General features: G+C 42.3%; 1 protein-coding gene across 1 annotated transcript in view; it reads left to right on the plus strand.

The window, feature by feature from the left end:
- TTC39C (tetratricopeptide repeat domain 39C) overlaps positions 1-10,461 on the plus strand; it is a 77,116-nt gene that overhangs the window by 47,354 nt on the left and 19,301 nt on the right. The window lies entirely within an intron of this gene.

Below are 10,461 nucleotides of genomic sequence, written 5' to 3' on the forward strand. Positions count from 1 at the left end.
CATTGCTCCTGACTAGCAACAGAGCCAGCAGGGAGTTAGACAGCATGTACTTACAGCAGGGAGTTACACCGGGAGTAACACATGTTTATTAGCCCATCAAGAAAGCCAAAGCCTCTCTCATTAGTGCAAGCTCTTCTTTTAGGTCCAAAAAACCCTGAGTAGACACTATCCTGTCTGCCTTACACAGACACCTCTCAGCATTAGCTAGCATACCACATACTGTGCTGTGGCAGGGCAGGGGGGAATCCTTGCTTGGGCAGGGAGTGGTGGGAGGGGGGCAGGAGGAAGCCAGGCGTCTGCAGGCACAGCAGCATCTTCTTCCAGAGCTCCAGCCAGGGAGCAGAGGAGAGGGGCCAACTTTGCTGTGGAGCAGAGAGCCCTGCCCAGGGCTGCAAAGTATCTGGGATGTTGGGAGACTCTGGTTTAAGTGAAACCAGAAATGGGTCTGAGACAGGCATTGCAAAATAGATAGGAGAAATAAAGCTGAGCTCCTGAATGAGTTTTTCACATCTGTATTCCTGAGCATGGATAAAGGTGCATCTCCCAAAGGGACCAAAGGCAGGCACAAGAGGGACTCCAATCCACCATCAGTTAGTGCTGACCTAGTGAAGGGGCATTTGGAGGGGCTGGAGTATTTAAGTCAGCAGGCCCTGACAATCTTCATCAAAGGGTGTTGAAGGAATTGGCCAGTGTTGTAGCAGAACCACTTGGACAGTTGTTTGAGTGCTCATGGTGCTTAGGACGGGTCCCAGAGGACTGGAAAGGGCCAATGTGGCCCCTATTTTCAAGAGAGGGAGGAAGGATGATCTGTGTAACTATAGGTCAGTTAGCCTCACCTCTATCCTTGGGAAAACCTTTGAGAAAATTATTAAGGATCATATTTGTGGGAGTCCAGTAAAAATAATGTTGAAGGGCAACCAGCATGGGTTCATAGCAGGTAGATCCTGCCTGACTAACTTTGTTTCTTTTTATGATCAGGTCACAAATTGCTTAGATGCAGGAGCTGAGGTAGATGTCATCTACTTGGATTTTAAAAAGGTCTTTGATACAGTGTTGCATCCCATTCTTACAAGTAAATTAAGCAGTTGTGATGTAGATTATTACACGGTCAGGTGGGCGGAGAATTGGCATATGGGACGAACCTACAGGGTGGTGGCAGACAGGTCATTTTCAGCCTGGAAAAATTTAGGCAGTAGAGTTCCCCAAGGTTTGGTCCTTGGATCAGTGGTGTTCAATATCTTCATCAGTGACTTGGATGAGAGTGTGGAAAACCCTTTGTCCAAATTCGCAGAAAACATGAAATTATGGGGCAAAGTAAACACACTGGAGGGCAGGGAGTGGATTCAGGTAGATTTGGACAGATTGGGAAAGTGGGCAGATCAAAATAGGATGCAGTTTAACAAAGTAAAACACTAACACACCTACAGACTGGGAGGTGACTTTCTAAGCAGCACAGCAGCAGAAAGGGATCTCAGTCATAGCTGACTCCAAAATGAACATGAGTTGTCAGTGTAGCAAGGTGATAAGTAAAGCCAAACGCACACTTTCATGCATTAGAAGGTGCATCACAAACAGGTCTAAGGAGGTGATATTTCCCCTCAGTGCGGCATTGGTCAGGCTGCAGCTGGAGTACTGCGTCCAGTTCTGGGTACCACACTTCAAGAGGGATGTGGATAACTGAGAGGGTCCAGAGGAGGGCTACTCATATAGTTAAGGGCCTGCAGGTAACATCCTACGAGGAGAGATTGAGGGACCTGAATTTCTTCAACCTCAGCGAAAGGAGTCTGAGAGGGGATCTTGTGGCCATCTACATATTAATCGGGGAGGCAGCAAGAAATAGGGAACGCTGTGTTTACCGAGGCACCCATTGGGGTTACTAGGAACAGTGGCCATAAACTGACAGAGAGCATTTAGGTTAGACATGAGGAAAAATTTGACCCAAATCAATTGAGTCTGATACTATATTCAGCCAGGTTTATCTCAAACCGGTTTCAGCCTTTTGAAACTGGTTTATGTGAACTGCATATTTGTTCTGTCACAGGTTTAAATTAGTTTCTAATCACTTAAACTGGTGTACGTGTAATGTCTATCCCTAGCCTGTGTGTCCCAAGCTTCTAAGCATACCTTGTAAATTGTAAGGCTTTAGCTATCTATGAAATGTTTTACACTAAAACTAGATTTGGCTGTTGCACACACAAATGTAGAGCCATTAAGATAAAAACGAGAATAGTAATATATACTAATGTGTCTGAAACACATTTAACTATTTCATCAGAATGGTCATTCCTTAAAGTCAAACTCCTTAAATTAAATATTTTTGGCTTTGTCCTGGAACTTTAATTTTGGATGTCAATGAGGTTAAATGGACCAAAATAAATTCCTATTTAAAAATTATTTGATATAGTTATGGTGCTAAATCTCATTATTAGCACATATATTGTGTGCCTGGAATCAATAACTGCAAACATACTGTGCCAGGAGGTGGCACCTCACATATACTGCAGTTTGGTTCAATTCAAATGGTCACCTAGATTGGAAGTATTGTTACAATATTTGTACTTCTTTGCAGACATGCTAATTAGTACTTTCTCTCTCAGTGGCACTAATTAGCACAAACATGGCCACCCTTCATCCAGTTCTGGAAGTGAACCATGCAGAGCATTGCAGCATGTTTAAGGGCACCATCACCTGGCATGCCAGCTTTGCAGTGAAGAGAGAATGAGATGGGCCTTAAGACAAGAGTCAGCAAATGAATGCAAACATTGTGATGTAAAAGGAGATATTAGTGTAGACTGTTGCACTACATTATAAGAGATATTTTCAGCCTAAATGTTTTGCTTAGTGAGAATATTTACAGCTGTTGTATTTCATTGTCAAAACAACACAATGGCATCCACTAAAGTCTATTGCTTCTTTCATCAAAATATATATGTTTAAAATCAAGTAAAAAAAATACTTTGACCCTATGGAAATAAATTGCTCCCAGAGTAATCCTAAATCTGTGTAGGGATTGAGTTGATATCTAAAACATTTGGGAGGCAGGGGGTGGGGGGAATGGGGATTTTGGGAATTTAAAATGGAGGAAGCTTTGCTAACTTTGAGAGTTGGGGAGCTGGGTTTATCCACCCAAGGACGTCGTCTGCAAAGATCGATTATAGAGACTGCCGCTGGCTTGTGCTTAACTGCTAGCATGACTCCTTCCAAAGTGTTCAGTCTGAGAAATCTGTTGGGAACGTAGAGATCTTGAGGCACTGAAGAGCAAATACTAGTCTTGAGCCAAGATAGCTGGCATTGGAGAGGCTAGTACAACCCTGTAAGGAAATCAAATGTGGTAAATCTTGGTGGCAGTGTGACTGATGATTTTGTGAAGTTCTGAACTTTTAGACATACAGAGTTAAGAAATGTAAAGTTATAGTCCTTGCAGGACCTTCCGTTGGTCCTTAATTACACAGTATTATACTGTTTATGATGTGATATTGCATGCCTTAATATACATATGTCAATGAGCTAAATAACCAATGCATATAAACCATCAGCTTAAATGTGCTGAGTTTATAGTGTGAAATATGTCAGCCCTGTTGTAACACTAGCTTATTTTCAGTCATTTACAGTTTCCTTGGTTTATTTTTAAACTGATAAATACACAACAATACATCTGTTTCAGAGAGCAGCCTTAACCTGAGAAAAAGAAATCAACATGCAGGCACCTCAGGGTTATTGAAATATAGCCCTGAGGTATTGAAACATCACAGTATCTGGAGACGGTAGGGATTTTATTTGTATCGAGACATGTCTTTGAGATTCATCCTGCACCCGTGGGACCTGATGCCTAGAGGAAGATTAGACATCTGAAGACATGAAGCTCCCAAGAAAGCATTTGGAAATGTATCAGACAGGTGCAGATATTCAAGTAAAGGATATGGACAAACATACATTTTGTAGTGCCTTTAAAAAGGGAAGCAGGCTGCTGCAGCAGCTCAATACCAGGCAGCAGCAGTTACACTGTAGCTTATGTCTGCATGATCCTGTTAGAGCAGGGGTTCCCAACCTTGGGGTCATGACCCTATTTGGGGTTGCAATGATAAAAATAAATGGGGTCACAAAGACAATCACAGATTTTATCCTTTTAAAGGAGAAAAGAGGGAAACAGCAGGTTCTCCTTGCAGGATGGCAGAGTTCCAGCCTGCCAAGGGGCTGTTTGGTGCTGAGGGGAAGTGGGAGGAGTGCAGTCAGGCACGGGGTGCCGCTTGCATGTGCGTATGAACACAGCAGCCAGGCAGTGTAGTGAGCAGCTCCTGCAGCTCCCTCCAGCTAAGTCTGTGGGGGAGGGCAGATTGAGGCCCCCACATTGAGGGAGAGAGTGGGGCAGGGCTGGGGGTGCTGCCCAGGTAGGCTAGTGCATGGGGGTGGGAATGTGGGGCCTGGCTGGGAGAACAGGATGGAGCCAATGGCAGCAGGATGGAGCCACTGGTAGCAGGGCAGCTAGCTCCCTGCTGCTGCATGCACTGCTGGAGAGGGAGGCATGGGGAGCACATGCCACCCAGATTTGTACATGGGGCAGGAGCAGATGCTAGCTGCGAGCTCGGGGCTTCCTGCACTGCTGTCCTTCCTCCCAGGGGCTTCTGTGGCAGAGCAGGGTAGGGAGGCTCGGTGCTGCTGCTAGGAGTCCCATACTGGCTGCGGCACCGTGCAGAGGCACCCCCTGCCTGCCCAGCAGCAGCAGGAGACAAAACTGTAAGCTGTCGCTGCTGCCAGGTGAGCAGGGAGTGCCTCACTGTGGTGGCATAGCCTGTGTGGGACTCCCACCATTGACACTGAGCCTCCCACCCTCCCGTGCTGGGTCCTGCCTGTTAGGCCACGGAGGTCCCCGGGGGGAGGACAGCAGGATGGGGAGCCCTGGGCCTGCAGCGGGCAGCCTGCATCCTCCCTCTCTCCACCATGGGCTCTGCTCCAGTCATGCTGCCTGTGGGGGGCAGGAGGCAAGGAGGGAACCAGGCTCCATGCTCTGCTTTGGCCATAGCCACCACCACCTCCCACAGGGGTGCTGCTGGAGAGGACGGGGCAGTGGGTGGGGAGTGAGTGGCACCTGCTGGGACTTTGGGGGTTGGGAATGAGGGGTCATGCTGGGCAAATGGGATCATAAATGGGATCATGCTGTGGAAAAGGTTGGGAAGCACTGCTGTAGAGAAGCAAGTGAACAAAATCATCCCAGTTTTGACCCTGAATGAAACGAGGTTAAATTTGGAGTGGTTTTGCTACAGAATCCTACAGACTTAAGTTACAGTATAAAGCTGCAGTGTAGTCCTGAGCAGCCATCTCCCCTTTTGAAGCCACTACAAATGAATATTTGTCCATACCCAGAGAGAGTAGAAACGTGTACTTCAAGGTTCAGTGCCCCAAGGCAAGGCCGTCTTGATATAGTGCAAGCGTTGAATAAATCATGTAATTTCCTGTGAACAGTATATTTTTCTATACATTTTAGTATTTAATTTGCAAGATTAATTTTTCTTCAGATACATAAAATGTGTTTTATTTTTTTTCCTGATTGATTATGCCTTCAGGCTTTTTATTAGCATAGTTATCCCTGCAATATTCCAAGCCAAACTTCGTTGAAATTCTCAAACTTGCCTTGCTGGGAAGCATAAAACGCTTCAGCCCAAAGCATTTTTTCTTTTTCTCAGAAGACTGTGTGCCTGAAAGCAAAAATTCACTGTGGAACTCTCTTGAATTATGACTAAGCAAAGTTGGTGCATTTCTACAAAGGTTTCTGAGGCCAGTCTTACTGTATATGTATGTGAATATCATGTATTTCTCCACAAGTAAATCAACAATACATATACACAGGCTTCTTAATGACAGCCTGAAAACCTTGAGTGCAAACATAACTTACTCGAGCTATCCCACTGGACAAATACACTGGCAGGAAGATGAGATTCTTTCTTCATAGCATATTTTCTTATCACACTAAAAGCATGCTCTTAGAAAAAACTATAGACTGTACATGTTATTTACACTATTACAGTGTTTCTGTGTATGCTTGCAAAGTAGGTGCTTCACAATGAAACGTTCGTTCAGCAGCTAAAATAATGAGTTTATAGAACCTTTGCATGGTGCAGATTAGGATGGCTGATAACTTTTTTATTAGAGATGCCTTTGGGTAAGATCTTGCAAGACCCTATTTAACAGTTCTTGTATTAGTATAGAAATGGCTTTGATCAATTAGAAGTAAGCCATTTGGAATTTGACAGTTAATTTCTAAACTGACTTGAGTGTGTCCCCATGGGAATTTGCATTGATTTAACTTAGGCATGTCAGACTCACTTGGGACTCTCCTGCCCAGGACACAGGGGTAGGTACAATGGTGACAGTGGTGGGTCTGGATGTGGAAGATATATGGAGGTGACGAAAGTGCCTGACTGCTAGTGGCCATTGGTAGCAAAGTCAAAAGACTCCAAGGCAGGCCAGATAGAGAGGCTCCACAGGCCAGATCTGGCCCCTCGGGCTGTATGTACAACACCCCTGGTTTAACAAAATCAGTTTTAGCTAAATCAGTGCTAACTAGTGCAGGTTTTGGGCTAGTTATAAAAGAAAAATAATTGCATGATTCTGGTCTAGCCAGAGAAGGGTGTCTGGTGGGAGATATTTCATTAGAAGCTTTTAGGAAAACAAAGAAAGGAAAATAGATGCCAGTGGAGGAACTACAAATCTGAGAGATCTGAACCCAAAATTAAATCTGATGCAAATGACTGTCAGCATAGTAAAATATTTTGCTGATGTGCCGTGACCTCAGACTTGTACTTACCTGAGTGACAGGAAAGTTGGAGAGCATAAAGAATCATCAGTTTCTTCCACATTTGCGTCTTTCATTTTTTTTAAATGATCTGAATCTGTTCTTTAGTGGCAGGAAAAGAAGTTTTCTAAATGTGAGTTGATGGAATGTCTTCCAGAGTCACATTTGGTACCGCATGAAATGAACAGACTTTGGTCAGTTTCCAAGCTGCTGTTCAGGTCAACAATGAAATGAGAAGAGTTACCTTAATTTTACTCAGCTGTAACACATGAAGGCTCTGAGCATAGCAGTAAAAGTATTAGTTATTCAAGAAGAAGGTAGGGCAGAGCATGTTTCTCTTTTATAGTAAGTAGAAAGGAAGACTCTTTTGATCAGACTCCCAGTCAAAGATGGATAATAAAGATAGAGCCCCCAGTTAGGATAATTTTTCAGGCCACTTCTTGATAAATAATCCCTTCTAAGTAGATGGGGGACCATGGGCTTACACAGGCACTTTGAATTCACCGCTTCTCCTTGCCCCCCTGCCCCACCCAGTCTTTTGTCAGCTTCTGAATAGTGCGCTTAAACGGCTGTAATTTTTTGTCCTGTTCTACACTCTTGTCACTTTAAATGGATCTGAGGGATGATTTGTATAGACAACATCATCCAGGAGCATATTCTTGTTAAGTTTGTTGTCAGAGCTCAGGCACACTGAAGTAAATGAAACATCTGTGAGTTTTAAAAATATTCTTGATATTATATGGAAATGTGCGCTTTAAAAATATTCTTTATTATATGGAAATGATCACACTTTACTGGGAATTTCTAAATCCATTAATCATCATATGAGATAATTGAAAAAATGTTGTATATAAAGAGATAAGACATTGAATAAATGAATATATATTCTGCTTGGAATTGGAAAGTAAATAAAACTTACTTGCCCCCAAATATGCATGTCACCACAACCGTACATTTCACACTCTATTACAGTATCTCAGACCCATTATAAATACACAACCAGGAAAAGCAGTATTTTTAATCAGTGCATAGCTTTCAGAAATCATGTGCAATGGTGAGGGAGAGACAACTTCATGTTACTTAATCTTTGGTAGGTTTGCTACTCCTTGCCTTCTTCATCTGCCATGTAAATGTTGTTAATCCTGGGTGAAAAGATGTCCTGCAATTAATCTTACTGAAGGCTCAGGATCTACATTAGCTCTGAACATAATAATTTCAGTGTACATGGTCTAAAGGTTTTATTGAATTAAGAGGAAGCATACCTTAGATCTAAATCTAGCTGGTCTGCTATATCACCAAACTATTAATAACCAAGTAGTTAAATTTAATTAATTTCACCTCCCTCTTCACTTCCTCCTAACTGTGCTCATCTACCCATACTCTTTCCTTACTGTTCAAAACCAAGATGTAATTTTTCCAATATGACGCAATGTTTCTTATGGTTTCCCCTCCTTGATAGACTTGAATGGGGGAAGTGCTATGAGGTTCCCAAACTGCTGTCTGGGTCTAAAGAAGTAGAATATGGCTCTTTGAATTGCTAGTGAGAAATACCTCCCAATATGTAGTTTTTAAATTTCTCTTCACTGTCAGAGTTGTAATTGACTGGGGAAAAGTCCTTTGATCTTGTCTCATTAACTCCAACTGTTTCAGAAGACAAATTATGGGCCATCACACGGAAGTATCTGAATACTAATTTAAAACTTTGTTTACATTTATCATTATGGGATAAAAGAGGAAGTAAAATGTTTCAAAATAACTGTAACGAAATAAAACTAACCTTACTACCTTGTTAGAAGACTTACTGTATTTTCTCAAATACAAGAGTAAGTTTTTCCCTCCCTAATTGCATGGGGAAAAAAGTCCCTTGTCTTATTGCATACAAGGAGATCTCACTAAATACATTGTCACTAAAATGGCCAAAAGCAGTATGTGCTTAGCCATGGAAACCAATTATGACATTGATTAAAGGTAGCGAACACTGAGCATGGCCCACATTGGGAAAACATGCTGATGGGGACCTACCACAAAAATAAATTAGTGCAGCCTATCTGAATAAGACATATATAGTTGTGCCCAATAAGTGCAGTCTGCTTCACTGCCGGCTCTTTTTCAGGTCACAGTGAACCACTACATTTCATGCATTTTGACTTCCACTTCACTCCCACAGCTGAGCTGCATCTTTCATTCCCTTTTCCAATTAGTCCTTTTCTTCACCAGCCTTAAATGCCTGGCAAACATCACTAAACAGAGCCCCAAACAATTCATCCTGACTGACCCCCTCTGTCGCCCCCTTCCTCAGCCTGGTGCATGTGATTAGTGTAGTCCCATGAAGGGAAGCTGGACCAGGCTGCCCTGTATTTTGCATATACATTTTTGATGGATCCCAGGACCCATGACAAGAACACCCAATTCCAGTCATGAGAGGGAAGCTAATTATCCCCACAAAGCTGGTGGGGGATGGGGTCAGGTGGGGTCCCCCCCCCACCCCCTACTTACCAGCATGGAGCCGAGGTCCAGCTCCCTGCGGCAGTGAGCGGAGACTGCCAGAATCTCCAAATCGATTTGAAGGCTTTCAAATAGATTCAGACTTTTTAATGGGTCTCCCAATCTGATATGGAGATTCGGCCCCCGAGTCAGGCCTTATCTCCTCCGAATCGAATTGGCTACCAAAGCTTGTACAGCCCTAGTACTTAATAGGCCTGAGAAACTGCAGCAACAGCATTTTGTTGTGGGTTTCTGAATCGCAAATATTAAGTATAATAGTAAATCGGAGCAAAGAAATGTCTTTCCTGACACTTTGACCATAACTGCAGAATGCAAGTGTGATAATAAGCTGCTTTCAAATACGTTTACGTTTATTGTTTGGCTGCATGAATGAATTATTCACAGCATTTCATTGTTCTTTTTCAGTTTTTTTGAATTTCTGCTTTGTCTTGTCTGATTTTTTTTTTTTTTGCAGTGCAAGGTCTCTAGGGGAAGGATCAGACCTTGAATTTTAGACTGTATAGGGCACACTGATTCTCAATTAATTGCAAGAAAATATCCATGCTTTGCCATTTCAGGCATTCCTATGTGCCAGTTTTGTATTCTATATTTAAGCAATTCTGTCGGACTCTTTTGAGTTGTTTTACATTTAATGCATGCAGCATCCCTTATCTTCTATTGCTGTTTTTGTTGTGTACAATATTATATAATGCACTTTCTACTAAAGGGCTTTCTTAAAAACTGTTAGCACATTAAATGTAAGGCTTTGTCACAATTAGCTTAAGCTTTTGTTGAATTTAGACTAATGCCCATTGTTTGTACCTGAAGTCTTATTTTTGCAGCAGAGTTAGCAATGGGAGCTCCCATGTAAAGTTGGGCTGTTAGTAAGCATTGTTCATAATTCTTGAAGCCAGCTATTGGATTGTTCCTAACCTTAGTTCATTTAAAGTTAAGTAGTCTCTGGAATCTCTCTTGAACTCAAATCTTTTGTTCTTAGAATTTTTTGCAGCTTTCTTTTCAGCATGCCTAGAATTTTTTTTTTTGTAAAAAAGGACAGTCTAAATCTATTTTGCTAGATAATATTTTTTACTTAATTGCTAGTAATAAGGAAGATGTATCAAGTGATTGTTGTTTGTTCTGCAGTTAGATAACATTTTTAATTTTTTTTTTTTTTTTTTTTTTTTTTG

This window comes from Gavialis gangeticus, unplaced genomic scaffold (genome assembly GCF_001723915.1).
Source record: "Gavialis gangeticus isolate Ggan-Ray unplaced genomic scaffold, GavGan_comp1, whole genome shotgun sequence".
NCBI classification, from domain to species: Eukaryota; Metazoa; Chordata; order Crocodylia; family Gavialidae; genus Gavialis; species Gavialis gangeticus.